This window comes from Anomaloglossus baeobatrachus, chromosome 5, assembly GCF_048569485.1.
Source record: "Anomaloglossus baeobatrachus isolate aAnoBae1 chromosome 5, aAnoBae1.hap1, whole genome shotgun sequence".
NCBI lineage: Eukaryota > Metazoa > Chordata > Amphibia > Anura > Aromobatidae > Anomaloglossus > Anomaloglossus baeobatrachus.
In genome coordinates this window covers 543,940,597-543,956,893 of record NC_134357.1, presented here as the reverse complement: position 1 = coordinate 543,956,893, position 16,297 = coordinate 543,940,597, and the positions used below count along the sequence as shown (strand labels likewise).

Sequence of the window (16,297 nt, the reverse complement as noted above, 5' to 3'; positions counted from 1 at the left end):
ATACTATGTTGGCGTTTCTAGGGATTTCTGTTCCTCCCAGGATTGCATTAAAAACTAAGGTTAGATCCGGTGAAATCAGGTCCTTAAGTGCTTTATAAAATTTGCTATTGAAACCATCAGGTCCTGGTGCCTTATTAGTGTTGAGTTCCCCTATTGTTCTTGAAACCTCTTCCTCTGTAATGTCCGCGTTTAGGGCTTCTATTTATTCTTCCGTTAAGCTAGGCAATTGGGCTTGTCGTAGCCACTCTGACACGTCAGTCATGTCGCTATGTCCTGACCCATATAACTTCCTATAATACTCTCCCAGCACCCTGTTAATTTCCTTGGGATCCGAAGTGGCCCCCCACCCCTTTGTTTTCAATTTAGAGATTACCGTCATTTTTCTGCTACCCCTTGCTAAATTTGCCAACATCCTCCCCGCCTTATTGCCAAATTTGTGAAGATCAGCTTCCTTGTAAGACCAAAAAAGCTGTTTTTTTTTTTTTTGTTGTTTTTCTTTTGCCCACTCGTCAAAATCTCTCTTAGCTACCAACCACCTATCTTTTGCCGTACTAGACCTGTCCGTCAAATATTTAGTATATGCTATCCGCACTGTCTCGCTGTGGGAGTTGTAACTTTCATTCGTCTTCCGTTTAATCATGGCCGCATATCCCACCAAACGCCCTCTCAAGACCGCTTTCGCCGTTTCCCAGAATAGTACTGGGGTCACCCTGTGTTCCTTGTTATCTTCTGAAAACTCTTCCCACCACTCTTTAATTATCTTGTGAAAATTGTCCTGTCTGAGGAGAAATGACGGGAATCTCCAAATAATGTCTGATCCCCTCTTGAATTTCTCTCTGAGGTCCACTCTCACCAGACTGTGATCAGAGATCACCATAATCTCAATCATACAGTTTTGTGCTCCATTCACAAGTTTCATAGACATCCAAATCTGATCTATACGTGACCAACTGCCGTGTGGGTGAGAGAAGTGGTATATTCTCTGTCATGCGGTTGAGTTAATCTCCATACATCTTTCAGACCTACATCTTCTAATGAAACGTCTTTGTGAGCTAAACCTTTGTCCCCGGATCCCAACTCTCCCTCTCCCCTCCTTCTATCCTCCACTGAGTCTGGCACTGTATTGAAGTCTCCCACCACTATGATGTTGGGTTCCTTGTCCGATAAAATTAGGGCTTTTAGGGTGTCATGAAACTTGCTTTGGTGCGTGTTTGGACCATAAACATTATATATGCTGAGTTTTCCCGCTGGACTAGTAATTGTTAAATGCTGCCATCTTCCTTGGTCGTCCTCTTCATGAGCCACCACTTCATGACTGAGCTGTTTGTTTATGAGGATCAGTGTGCCCGCCTTCCTACCTTGTGCCGCTGCCCCATACACTGAACCTACCCAGTATTTCCTCATACGGAAAAAATCCTCCCTCCCCATGTGGGTTTCTTGTAATAGAGCAATATCCGTTTTTAGCCTTTTCAAGTGTCTTAATATCATTGCTCGCTTATTAGGTGATCTGAAGCCCTTAACGTTCCACGTTGTTAAATGCACCATGCTTGTCTAGGTAATCTGCTCTTGTCAATGCTAGCCCTCAGGACCCCTACTTCAGGAAAGACACGGCTACCCACATTGCTCTCGCAACTGACTCCACCAGGATGACATTTCTTTTCCCCATCTTGTAAATAAAACCTTAGATAACGCATGAAAAATAAAAAATCTGCAACTATAAAACATGTTTTCCCTTTCAAGGGACTTTCGGCTTTCCTCGCCATGTGAGTGACTTCCCCTTTTCCTGGCCAGAATATGAGGCTCCCTAGTCACCCCCCTGATAAACAAGTTCTGTGCTCTATCCCCCTGGTAAAACACAACGACCTTAAATATTATGTAAGGATTAAAGCATTATGTTATATATTCTAAAACCTTAACGAGAGTTCGTCAGCTGGGCTAGTCCTGGATTTGTAAGGCCTTTCTGTCAAACAGATTGGGTCCATCGTGCTTGGATCTAAAAAGCAATCCAGAGAGCGAGAGAGGAAGAATAGAGAGGAGAAAAAAAAAATAAATAGGAAAGAAAAAGGGAATTTTTTTTTTATTTTTCACTCTTTAACACCGAGAGTGGGAAGATCAATCAGTTCTCTCTCTATCCTATTCACGATGGCTCGCCCCTCTCTATGTGGCATCTTTCCTTGAACAAGGGGAGCAAATAATATCCAGTAGAAGTCGATTCAAGGATCATCAGATGTCTCGATGCCTCCCAGAGTGCTGTTCCCTGGGATCCGACCCAGGACTAGGCTGCTGAACTGGACTTCTGCTCCTTGCTCCGCTGATCTCAGTCCGTGCTTGTCTGTTTGATTGTCCCCCCTCTCCTCCCGGGCCTGTAGGGGAACCATTTCTGTGATATCCTCCTCCATTGGAACTTTTCTCCTGTTCATCTGGCCGGTTTTTGTCGTGTTGTGACATGAGGACGTTTTCCCGCTTCCTTGTGATCTTTGTAAGACGAGAGAGCCATTGGAGTTCCTGACCTTTAGTATAGCGGGGTAGAGTAATTGGCATCTTACTCTTTTGTTGTACAGGAATGTGCATATTTTGCTGAATTCCTTCCTCCATTTAGATACATCAGCAGAGTAATCCCCAAAGATCAGCAGTCTATTGCCTTGGTATTGTAAGGGCCGTTTTCGGTCTCTGAAAGCCTTCAGGATTTCCTCTCTATGCTTGTAGTCAAGGTACTAGACTATCACTTGTCTGGCTCTTAGCGGGGGAATATTACTTGAATTTTGACCTTCACCCTCCTGCGGCCTTAGTGGTCCCACTGTGTTACGGTTGCTGCGAGCACTGGAGACTATGTCCAGATTTCTTGCTACTGCACATGTGCGAGCGCCAGAGACTAAGTCCTATCTTGGAGCCATTGCACATGTGCGGGTGACATCATCGCTGACACAAGGTCACATGTCTCTGACACCTTCTATGCCGATTGGTCGCTGGTCATGTGCTTGTGATGCCTTGCTCAGTGATAGGCCAGCATGACGTCACTCCTGTCGTTCTGGCAGCGGATTGGCTCTGGTGTCCTCCATCTTGGATGAGGCACAGAGTCTATATAAGACCCTGACACATGCCGCATGGTGCTCAGTCCTCTTGGTTCATGCATAAGAGTAGACGCTCTGTGCGCGTTCCTCTAGGCATTCCTCTGTCTATGCTAGGTGAGCGCTACCGGCAGGGTAGCGTTCTTATACCTTACAGCTTCGGCTGCTGTCCGTATCCTTACCTCTTAGGGGAGCGGACATAGGCAGGTGCCTGAGGCACATGGTCTGGCTGGGCCTTGTGGTTCGACTCGTAGGTGGACGTTGCCGCTAGGGTAACGTTCCTTATACTGCGTCTGGCAGTTGTTTGTATCCTCGCACACTAGGGGAGCGAACAGAGGTAGGAGCTTTGTGCGGCTTACGCTGCTGTTCGTCTCTTTTGCATCACTAGAAGAGCGGACCTAGGCAGGTGCCATATCTAGTGGTTCGTGTCCTCGCACACTAGTGGAGCGAACGCAGGTAGGAGCTTTGTGCGGCTTACGCTGCTGTTCGTCTCTTTTGCACCACTAGAAGAGCAGACCTAGGTAGGTGCCATTTCGCACACATTGCCTTTGTCTCTGTGATTATTAACAGAGATCATTCCACACACCCTCCAAGTAAGGGAGGAATTGCTTTACTTACTTATTATATCCTTCTGTGAGTAAACAGAGGTATTGCACCCTGCCATAGTCTGCAGCAGAGTCTTTGCACGGTGGACCCTGACTGTCTGATACTCCTTTAGGTTCTTATCAGACAGCCCCCCGTAACATTAGGACTGAGCCAAGGGTCTGGCAGTTATGGCACAATATCAGCAGTTACACCGTTACATACAAGTACTTGAGTCACGGCTCAAGAGTATAGAGGATAAACCTCAGACCATGGTGACATCTGCACATGATCCTCGACTTGGTCTGCCAAACAGATATTCTGGCGATGCCAGATCATGTCGTGGTTTCATTAGTCAGTGTCAGATACACCTAGAGGTCAACTCTTCTCGCTTCTCTACGGAGAGGGCCAGAGTAGGCTTTATCATCTCCTTACTTCAGGACAAAGCCTTAGAATGGGCGACTCCCCTATGGGAGCGCTCTGATGTGGTTACTCTGAGACATCAAGACTTTCTTGATGCTCTTAAGGCGGTATTCATGGGTCCGCAGGTTACCCATGATGCGGCCCTGAGACTGTTAGATCTATCTCAGGGTTCGGTATCCACTAGTTCTTATGCCATTGCTTTTAGAACTCTGGTGGCAGAACTAGATTGGCCAGAGAAGGTGTTGATTCCTATCTTCTGGAGAGGGTTGGCAGGCTATGTCAAGGATGCTCTTGCTACTCGTGAGGTCCCTGCTTCTCTGGAGGACTTGATCACAGTAGCAACGAGGATCGATGTACGCCATAAGGAACGTAGACTCGAGGTCTCTTCCTCACGCCCTAAGCATCGGGCTATTCCAGTTGTTGAGGGTCCACTACCATCTTCCTCAGCATCTGAAACATCTCCCACTCCTATGGAGTTAGGTCATACGTCTTCCAGATTACGCAAGTCTGGTCCTCCTATATGTTACGTATGTCGTCAGGCTGGGCACTATGCCAACAAGTGTCCTAGTCGTCAGGGAAACTCCCTGGCCTAGTAACCATTAGAGGGGGGTTACTAGAGACGTCTTCTGCACCCTCTAAGTGTTGTATCCCAGGTCAGCTCTCGTTATCTGAGAATACATGGCCTATTATGGCTTTTGTGGATTCCGGAGCTGACGGGACTTTTGTGTCCTCAGGATTTGTAAAGGGACACAATATTCCCTCTATCATGTTAGAGGCGCCTATTCCTGTCCGTGTTGTTAATGGAACTATGTTGTCTGACTCCATTACATTGAGGACAGTTCCCTTGCGCCTTTCCCTGTCTCAGGGTCACATAGAGGAGATTTCTTTTCTTGTTTTGCCTGAGGGTATAGACGACGTCCTTCTGGGTCTCCCATGGCTTCGGACTCATGCTCCTCACATTGACTGGGAGTCTGACAGCATTATTAGTTGGGGTTCGAAATGTCAGTCCCGATGTCTTCCCTTACCACCTAAGGTCATTGCGGTTGCATCTACTGATCTCTCTCCCATACCTACACCCTATTTGGAGTTCGCTGACGTGTTCTCCAAACAGGGTGCTGAGGTTCTTCCACCCCATAGGCCGTATGACTGTGCCATAGACCTTATCCCAGGTTCGGTTCCACCTAAAGGCAGGGTTTACCCCCTGTCGATACCTGAGTCAGAGGCCATGTCGACCTATATAAGAGAGAGTTTAGAGAAGGGGTTCATTCGTAAGTCTGTCTCTCCCGCAGGAGCTGGGTTTTTCTTTGTTCGGAAGAAAGAGGGTGATTTGCGTCCCTGCATAGATTACAGGGGTCTCAACGCAATCACAATAAAGAACAAATACCCATTACCTTTTAATTTCGGAGCTCTTTGACAGACTGAGAGGAGCTCAAGTTTTTACGAAGTTGGATCTGCGGGGTGCGTATAACTTGGTACGAATTCGAAAGGGTGACGAATGGAAGACCGCTTTTAACACCCGAGACGGTCACTATGAATACCTCGTCATGCCTTTTGGGTTATGTAATGCACCCGCAGTATTTCAGGACTTCGTAAACGATGTGTTCAGGGATTTACTGTTATCCTCAGTAGTGGTGTATCTGGACGACATCCTGATTTTTTTCTCCTGATCTGGAGACTCATCGCCAGGATGTCGTTCGTGTCCTTTCCCGTTTAAGGGAGCACTCATTGTTTGCTAAACTCGAGAAATGTGTATTCGAGCAGTCCTCATTGCCTTTTTTGGGTTACATTATCTCACAAGAGGGCCTGGCTATGGATCCTGCGAAGCTCTCTGCTGTCCTGCAATGGTCCGAACCTCATTCCTTGAAGGCGGTGCAACGCTTCTTAGGATTCATAAATTATTACAGGCAGTTCATACCCCATTTTTCTACTTTGGTGGCCCCTTTGGTGGCCTTGACTAAGAAAGGTGCTAATCCCAAAGCCTGGTCTACTGAGACATCTCAGGCTTTTGAGGCAGTAAAAAGACACTTTTCAACTGCTCCCGTTCTTCAAAGACTCGATGAGAGTAAGCCCTTCCTCTTAGAGGTTGATGCCTCTTCAGTGGGTGCTGGTGCGGTCTTGTATCAAAAGAACGGTGCAGGTAGAAAAAGGCCGTGTTTCTTCTTTGCGAAAACCTTTTCACCGGCAGAGAGAAACTATACCATTGGGGATAGGGAACTGCTCGCCTTGAGATTAGCCTTGGAGGAGTGGCGTCACTTGCTGGAAGGAGCGAAACATCCTTTCCAGGTCTATACAGACCATAAGAATCTGACGTACTTACAAACCGCTCAGCGTCTGAATCCTCGCCAAGCCCGCTGGTCCTTGTTTTTCTCCCGCTTTCACTTCTCCATCAACTATCTGTCTGGGAGTAAGAATAACAAGGCAGACGCCCTGTCTCGCTCTATGCTTTCTACCCAGGAAGAGATTGACGAACCTCGTCTTATCCTTCCCTCCAGGGTTTTTCATACGCTCTCCCCTGTGACGTTAGACCAAATCCCACCGGGCAAGACCTTTGTTCCGCCTGATCAACAGAATGATATACTGTCATGGGCCCACACCTCAAAGGTGGGTGGGCATTTTGGTATTAGGCGGACACGGGAGTTACTGGAGAGGTGGTATTGGTGGCCACATTTAGCCAGCCATGTCAAGAGATATGTCGGTTCCTGCTACTCGTGTGCTCGCAACCGTCCATTACGGCAGAGACCGGCTGGGCTCTTGCATCCTTTACCAGTGCCAGATAGACCATGGGAGGTGGTAGGCATGAACTTTGTGGGTGATCTTCCATGTTCACAGGGACATAGATTTGTGTGGGTCATTACGGACCATTTCTCCCGGATGGTTCATCTCGTACCGTTATCGAGAATCCCATCTTCCAGGGTACTAGCCAAACTATTCCTCAAGCATGTCTTTAGGCTTCACGGGATGCCAGATCGTATCATTTGTGATAGAGGCCCTCAATTTACTTCCCGTTTCTGGCGAGATCTTTGTAGCCTTCTGCAAATTGAGTTGAATCTCTCTTCGGCATACCATCCGGAGACCAATGGTTTGGTTGAGCGTACCAATCAATCTATGATTATATACCTTCGACACTTTGTTGCTGAGAACCACGATAACTGGTCCTCCCTCCTACCCTGGGCAGAATTTGCCCTTAACAATTCGCTGGCTGAGGCCACTGGGCAGACACCGTTCGTACTCAATAATGGGCAACACCCTAGGGTACCGGTACCGTTTCCCGCTGCTGCACCTCCTCCTCTTGTGGCCGACTGGGCAACTAATGCCAGAGAGGTTTGGGATCGGACTCAAGAGTCGATCCAAGCAGCTAAGGACCGTATGAAGACGGTGTCCGATCGGTTTCGTCGCCCGGCTCCTGTCTTTTCTCCAGGGGACTTTGTGTGGCTCTCTGCAAAACACGTGAGACTTAGAGTGAGCTCTGTCAAATTTGCTCCTCGCTTCCTGGGTCCTTATGAGGTTCTTCGACAGGTAAATCCTGTAGTCTACCAATTGAAGTTACCCGTCCATCTTAGGATTCATGACAAATTCCATGTCTCACTGCTAAAGCCGGCTATTTTACCTCACGCTCGTGAAGTGCACTCTCCTGCCTCTGATTCCTCTCGCTCTAGCTATGAGGTACGAGCCATAGTTGGTTCTAAGATGGTTAGAGGGCGCAGGTTCTTCTTGATAGATTGGGAGGGTTACGGCCCGGAACATCGCTCTTGGGAGCCTGAGGAGGCTGTCCATGCTCCCGACTTAGTTGCCGATTACCTGCGTCGCCGGGAGGGGGGCCCTTGAGGGGGAGGTACTGTTACGGTTGCTGCGAGCACTGGAGACTATGTCCAGATTTCTTGCTACTGCACATGTGCGAGCGCCAGAGACTAAGTCCTATCTTGGAGCCATTGCACATGTGCGGGTGACATCATCGCTGACACAAGGTCACATGTCTCTGACACCTTCTATGCCGATTGGTCGCTGGTCATGTGCTTGTGATGCCTTGCTCAGTGATAGGCCAGCATGACGTCACTCCTGTCGTTCTGGCAGCGGATTGGCTCTGGTGTCCTCCATCTTGGATGAGGCACAGAGTCTATATAAGACCCTGACACATGCCGCATGGTGCTCAGTCCTCTTGGTTCATGCATAAGAGTAGACGCTCTGTGCGCGTTCCTCTAGGCATTCCTCTGTCTATGCTAGGTGAGCGCTACCGGCAGGGTAGCGTTCTTATACCTTACAGCTTCGGCTGCTGTCCGTATCCTTACCTCTTAGGGGAGCGGACATAGGCAGGTGCCTGAGGCACATGGTCTGGCTGGGCCTTGTGGTTCGACTCGTAGGTGGACGTTGCCGCTAGGGTAACGTTCCTTATACTGCGTCTGGCAGTTGTTTGTATCCTCGCACACTAGGGGAGCGAACAGAGGTAGGAGCTTTGTGCGGCTTACGCTGCTGTTCGTCTCTTTTGCATCACTAGAAGAGCGGACCTAGGCAGGTGCCATATCTAGTGGTTCGTGTCCTCGCACACTAGTGGAGCGAACGCAGGTAGGAGCTTTGTGCGGCTTACGCTGCTGTTCGTCTCTTTTGCACCACTAGAAGAGCAGACCTAGGTAGGTGCCATTTCGCACACATTGCCTTTGTCTCTGTGATTATTAACAGAGATCATTCCACACACCCTCCAAGTAAGGGAGGAATTGCTTTACTTACTTATTATATCCTTCTGTGAGTAAACAGAGGTATTGCACCCTGCCATAGTCTGCAGCAGAGTCTTTGCACGGTGGACCCTGACTGTCTGATACTCCTTTAGGTTCTTATCAGACAGCCCCCCGTAACACACTGTGTGGGCTCTTTCTACTCTAAAGTCCGCTTTTATGCCCAGCGCCCGTGGTAGCTCCACCTCACAGATATTGTCTAGCTGGCTCATCGATACCGATTCTGGCAGGCCCACAATGCGAAGATTGTTTCGCCTCGACCTATTTTCTAGATCTTCTGCCTTATCTTTCAGGTATTCATTGGATTTTACTAAAGTTGCTATTTGTTCTTGCATGCTCTGAATTACCTCCTCAGAGTTAGATATTATATGTTCTGTTTCTGCCAATCTATTGGAGTGGTCATTCAGTTGTTTTTGCATGGCGGCTAATGAAGATTGGATAGCTGTCTCAATAGCCACTTTAATTTCTTTAGACAGGTGAGATGTCACTTCTATTGCCAGTCTTTTATAATCCACATTAAACTCTTGTGGTTGCTTGTTTTGGCCAGCAGATGGCGCTGTTGTCTTGGTTTTTTTTATCTGTAGTGAGTTTCTGCCTCCCTGATGTCTTGCAGGAATGTGATGTCAGTGGGTCTTGTTTTATATTTCCTTTGCCAGGGGTATGTAGTGCTATACTTTTCTTTGTCGCTCCATTGGGAGACCCAGACAATTGGGTGTATAGCTATGCCTCCGGAGGCCACACAAAGTATTACACTAAAAGTGTAACGCCCCTCCCCTTCTGCCTATACACCCCCCGTGCTCACGGGCTCCTTAGTTTTTATGCTTTGTGCGAAGGAGGCAGACATCCACGCATAAGCTCCACAACTTAGTCAGCAGCAGCTGCTGACTAGGTCGGATGGAAGAAAAGAGGGCCCATAACAGGGCCCCCAGCATGCTCCCTTCTCACCCCACTTTGTCGGCGGTGTTGTTAAGGTTGAGGTACCCATTGCGGGTACACAGGCAGGAGCCACATGCTGTTTTCCTTCCCCATCCCTTAATGGGCTCTGGGTGAAGTGGCTACCGGATCGGTCTCCAGGCACTGGGACCGTGCTCCCTCCGCAGCCTCTGGGAATCTGCAGGATAGGAGCTGGGTATCGTCAGGGACAAGGCCCTGCTACTATGAGGTACTCTGTGTCCCCGTGGGGACCGCGCATGGAGCGCTGGTGCCATACACATTACAGCACTGCTGGGTGTGTTAGTGCGCCGGGGACTACCGCGCATGGAGCGCTTGTGCCATACACATTGCAGCACTGCTGGGTGTGTTAGTGCGCCGGGGACTACCGCGCGGCCGCGCTTATTGCCGGCCGCGCTTATAACTTTAGTCCCCGGCTTCTGCGGCCTAGTGTCGTATATTCCCGCCCACAGGCCTGCCAGTCAGGGGAAGGGCGGGACGCTGCACAGATCGTCAGCGCTGAGGGCTGGAGCATACATTAGTATCCTCCTCCCTCCTCACTCAGTACACTGGGGCACTAGATTCCCGCACTTTTCTTGGGCACGCCCACGGTCCCCTCCTCCCCACAGAACGCCGGCAGCCATTCCTGTCAGCGATTCAGACGCTGGAGAGGAGAGACAACACAGGGAGACCCAGGCAGGGAATCTGGTGATCACACAACCGCTCTGAGCGGTCGGTAAGCAGCACCTGTGGTGCTGGCCCCACTGAGTACCGAAGTGTATATATATATATAGGTATACATTTGCACTGTGCGGTCGCTCTATTGATTTTTGGCTATATACCCTCCTGTTGTTCTCAGAGGAGACAACATGTCATCCGCAAAAGGCAAGGGTGCCAAAGCACAGGAGTACTTTGCAACCTGTACCTCATGTAAAGCTGTACTACCGGCAGGTTCCACTGACCCTCATTGTGTGCAATGCTCGGCCCCTGTGGCACTTACTCAGCCGGAGCCTCTGCGACTGGTGGCCCAGGTGGAACCACCTGCTACCACTGTCCAGGTGACAGGGACGGAGTTTGCAGCCTTTGCTGACAAACTGTCTGAGAATATGGACAAATGGTCTGCTAAAATACTGGAAGCATTGCAGTTCAGACCGGTGATCCAGGCCCCGGGCACTGTCCAATCCTTGACCCCTGGTCCCCCTCAATTGGAACAGCAAAGTGCCCCTGGGGTAACCCATAGGTCCCAGGGTGAGGTCTCTGACACGGACCGCAGTCCCAGGCCGCCCAAGCGGGGTCGCTGGGAAATTCCCTCCACTTCATCACACTGTTCAGGGTCCCAGCAGGGGGACTCTCTGGAGGATGAAGCGGAGGTATCAGATCAGGATTCTGATCCTGAAGCCGCTCTCAACCTAGATACACCTGAAGGTGACGCAGTAGTGAATGATCTTATAGCGACCATCAATCAGGTGTTGGATATTTCTCCCCCAGCTCCTCCAATTGAGGAGTCTGCTTCTCAGGAGAAATTCCGTTTCAGGTTTCCCAAGCGTACATTAAATATGTTTATGGATCACTCTGACTTCAGAGAGGCAATCCAGAAAAATCGAGACTGTCCAGACAAGCGTTTTTCCAAGCGCCTTAAGGACACACGTTATCCCTTCCCCCCGAGGTTGTCAAGGGCTGGACTCAGTGTCCTAAGGTGGATCCTCCAATCTCCAGACTGGCGGCTAGATCCATAGTTGCAGTGGAAGATGGGGCTTCACTCAAAGATGCCACTGACAGACAGATGGAACTATGGTTGAAATCCATCTATGAAGCTATCGGCGCGTCTTTTGCTCCAGCATTCGCAGCCGTATGGGCACTCCAAGCTATCTCAGCTTGTCAGGCGCAGATTAATGCACTAACACGTACATCTGCCCCGCAAGTGGTGTCCTTAACCACTCAGGCGTCGGCGTTTGCGTCCTACGCCATTAATGCTATCCTGGACTCGGCGAGCCGTACGGCGGTGGCATCCGCCAATTCGGTGGTACTCCGCAGGGCCATGTGGCTACGTGAATGGAAGGCAGACTCTGCTTCCAAAAAGTTTTTAACCGGTTTGCCATTGTCTGGCGACCGCTTGTTTGGTGAGCGATTGGATGAAATCATTAAACAATCCAAGGGAAAGGATTCATCCTTACCCCAGTCCAAACCAAACAGACCTCAACCACGGAAGGTACAATCGAGGTTTCGGTCCTTTCGGACCGCGGGCAGGTCTCAATTTTCCTCGTCCAAAAGGCCTCAGAAAGATCAGAGGAACTCCGATGCATGGCGGTCTATGTCACGTCCTAAAAAGACCGCCGGAGGAACCGCTCCCAAAGCGGCATCCTCATGACTTTCGGCCTCCTCAAACCGCATCCTCGGTCGGTGGCAGGCTCTCCCGCTTTTGCGACGCCTGGCTGCCACAAGTAAAAGACCGATGGGTGAGAGACATTCTATCTCAAGGTTACAGGATAGAGTTCAGCTCTCGTCCTCCGACTCGATTCTTCAGAACATCTCCGCCCCCCGACAGAGCCGAGGCTCTTCTGCAGGCGGTGTGCACTCTGAAGGCGGAAGGAGTGGTGATCCCTGTTCCTCTTCAGCAACGGGGTCACGGTTTTTACTCCAACTTGTTCGTGGTGCCAAAAAAGGACGGATCCTTCCGTCCCGTTCTGGACCTAAAACTGCTCAACAAGCATGTGAAAACCAGGCGGTTCCAGATGGAATCGCTCCGCTCCGTCATCGCCTCAATGTCCCAAGGAGATTTCCTGGCATCAATAGACATCAAAGATGCTTATCTCCACGTACCGATTGCACCAGAGCATCAGCGCTTCCTGCGTTTCGCCATAGGGGACGAACACCTTCAGTTCGTGGCACTGCCTTTTGGCCTGGCGACAGCCCCACGGGTCTTCACCAAGGTCATGGCAACAGTGGTGGCAATCCTACACTCTCAGGGACACTCGGTGATCCCTTACTTAGACGATCTACTTATCAAGGCACCCTCTCAAGGGGCATGCCAACACAGCCTGAACATTGCTCTGGAAACTCTCCAGAGTTTCGGGTGGATCATCAATTTTCCAAAGTCAAATCTGACACCGGCCCAATCACTGACATATCTTGGCATGGAGTTTCATACTCTCTCAGCGATAGTGAAGCTTCCGCTGAACAAACAGTGTTCACTACAGACAGGGGTGCAATCTCTCCTTCAAGGTCAGTCACACCCCCTGAGGCGCCTCATGCACTTCCTAGGGAATATGGTGGCAGCAATGGAGGCAGTTCCTTTTGCGCAGTTTCATCTGCGCCCACTTCAATGGGACATTCTCCGCAAATGGGACAGGAAGTCGACGTCCCTCGACAGGAACGTCTCCCTTTCTCGGGCAGCCAAAGCTTCCCTTCAGTGGTGGCTTCTCCCCACTTCTCTGTCGAAGGGGAAATCCTTCCTGCCCCCATCCTGGGCGGTGGTCACGACGGACGCGAGCCTGTCAGGGTGGGGAGCGGTCTTTCTCCACCACAGGGCTCAGGGTACTTGGACTCAGACAGAGTCCTCCCTTCAGATCAATGTTCTGGAGATAAGGGCAGTGTATCTTGCCCTAAAGGCGTTCCAGCCGTGGCTGGAAGGCAAACAGATCCGAATTCAGTCGGACAACTCCACAGCGGTGGCATACATCAACCACCAAGGCGGGACACGCAGTCGGCAAGCCTTCCAGGAAGTCCGGCGGATTCTGCTGTGGGTGGAAGCCACAGCCTCCACCATATCCGCAGTTCACATCCCGGGCGTAGAAAACTGGGAAGCAGACTTTCTCAGTCGCCAGGGCATGGACGCAGGGGAATGGTCCCTTCACCCGGACGTGTTTCAGGACGTCGACCTAATGGCGTCCCAGCACAACAATAAGGTCCCGACATTCATGGCACGGTCCCAAGATCACAGAGCTCTGGCGGCAGACGCCTTAGTTCAGGATTGGTCGCAGTTTCAACTCCCTTATGTGTTTCCTCCTCTGGCACTGTTGCCCAGAGTGTTACGCAAGATCAGGGCCGACTGCCGCCGCGCCATCCTCGTCGCTCCAGACTGGCCGAGGAGGTCGTGGTACCCGGATCTGTGGCATCTCACGGTCGGCCAACCGTGGGCACTACCAGACCGACCAGACTTGCTGTCTCAAGGGCCGTTTTTCCATCTGAATTCTGCGGCCCTCAACCTGACTGTGTGGCCATTGAGTCCTGGATCCTAGCGTCTTCAGGATTATCTCAAGAGGTCATTGCCACTATGAGACAGGCTAGGAAACCAACGTCCGCCAAGATCTACCACAGGACGTGGAAAATATTCCTGTCGTGGTGCTCTGCTCAGGGTTTTTCTCCCTGGCCGTTTACCTTGCCCACTTTTCTGTCCTTCCTTCAATCCGGATTGGAAAAGGGTTTGTCGCTCGGCTCCCTTAAGGGACAAGTCTCTGCGCTCTCTGTCTTTTTTCAGAAGCGCCTAGCCAGGCTTCCACAGGTACGCACGTTCCTGCAGGGGGTTTGTCACATCGTCCCTCCTTACAAGCGTCCGTTGGAACCCTGGGATCTGAACAGGGTGCTGTTGGTTCTTCAGAAACCACCGTTCGAGCCAATGAGGGATATTTCTCTCTCACGCCTTTCGCAGAAGGTGATTTTCCTAGTAGCAGTCACTTCACTTCGGAGAGTGTCTGAGCTAGCAGCGTTGTCGTGCAAAGCCCCTTTCCTGGTGTTTCACCAGGACAAGGTGGTCCTGCGTCCGGTTCCGGAATTTCTCCCTAAGGTGGTATCCCCTTTTCATCTCAATCAGGATATCTCCTTACCCTCTTTTTGTCCTCATCCAGTTCACCAATGTGAAAAGGATTTGCACTTGTTAGATCTGGTGAGAGCACTCAGATTCTACATTTCTCGTACGGCGCCCCTGCGCCGCTCGGATGCACTCTTTGTCCTTGTCGCTGGCCAGCGTAAAGGGACGCAAGCTTCCAAATCAACCCTGGCTCTGTGGATCAAGGAACCAATTCTCGAGGCTTATCGTTCCTCGGGGCTTCCGGTTCCCTCAGGGCTGAAGGCCCATTCTACCAGGGCCGTGGGAGCGTCCTGGGCCTTGCGGCACCAGGCTACGGCTCAGCAGGTGTGTCAGGCAGCTACCTGGTCGAGCCTGCACATTTTCACGAAACACTATCAGGTGCATACCTATGCTTCGGCAGATGCCAGCCTAGGTAGGCGAGTCCTTCAGGCGGCGGTTGCCCACCTGTAGGACGGAGCCGTTTACGGCTCTATTATGAGGTATTATTTACCCACCCAGGGACTGCTTTTGGACGTCCCAATTGTCTGGGTCTCCCAATGGAGCGACAAAGAAGAAGGGAATTTTGTTTACTTACCGTAAATTCCTTTTCTTCTAGCTCCAATTGGGAGACCCAGCACCCGCCCCTGTTTTTTGTGTACACATGTTGTTCATGTTGAATGGTTTCAGTTCTCCGATATTCCTTCGGATTGAATTTACTTTAAACCAATTTATAATTTTTTCCTCCTTCTTGCTTTTGCACCAAAACTAAGGAGCCCGTGAGCACGGGGGGTGTATAAGGAGAAGGGGAGGGGCGTTACACTTTTAGTGTAATACTTTGTGTGGCCTCCGGAGGCATAGCTATACACCCAATTGTCTGGGTCTCCCAATTGGAGATAGAAGAAAAGGAATTTACGGTAAGTAAACAAAATTCCCTTCTTTCTTTGGTGGGGTTGTCTCACTCTCCTCTCCCTGCTCTGCTGCCTTGCTGAATCCTCCCTCCTTCCTATTTCTCCATGCTCCCCCTCCTCCATGCATCCATCTTCTTCCTCTCTTGTTTCTCCCTCCATGACCCCCTCATCCTCCCACTGTGATCCTGACCCCTGCATCCACCTGTCTCCAGCTCCGTTGTAATCTGTCTGCTCAGCCGTGTCCTCCATTGCTCTCCTGCTCCCACACAGATCCATCACGTCTTTCTCCTGCACTTCAGGCTCCGCCCCCAGCAGACTTTGCGGCGCCATGTTCAGCTCCTCTGCTCTTCTCATATCTTCAGCGTTGCCGCTCCTCCCGGTTCCCTTGCCGCCACTGGCACTCCTCAAAAGGTATCTGTCCATTGCTCTCTTCCTCCTCTTCCCCGCTGGATCACTCACGCTCCGGTCTCTGAAGCAGGGGGGCTTTTTTCTGTCAGAATCTTCAGGGGGTGGCAGGAGCTTCCCCTTTACACCTCCACCTCTGCCAGGACCGGATCAGAGTTTTACCTTTTTAACCTTCTTCACAGCCAGAATATTCTTCACTTCAAAGACATTTTCAGAACAGACCTCCAGTAGACATGGAGGAAGGATCTTTGAAGAAGTAGTTCATGATGATCGGCTTAAAAAGGATACATGAAAGGAGTTGGGCCCACTTAAAGAGGCAGGAAGCTTTAACTTGTGGGACACAACATTGACCCACTTGATGACTTCAATGGGACCTATGAAGCGTGGACCAATCTTATCGGAAGGAACCTTGAGTTGAATATATTTTGCTGGGAGCCCTACCTTATCCCCAAGATCAGGTGTGGCGAG

General features: G+C 50.4%; 1 protein-coding gene across 1 annotated transcript in view; it reads left to right on the top strand.

The window, feature by feature from the left end:
- Positions 1 to 16,297, top strand: part of LOC142312947 (uncharacterized) — a 234,149-nt gene that overhangs the window by 148,684 nt on the left and 69,168 nt on the right. The gene's annotated exons all lie outside the window — the stretch shown is intronic.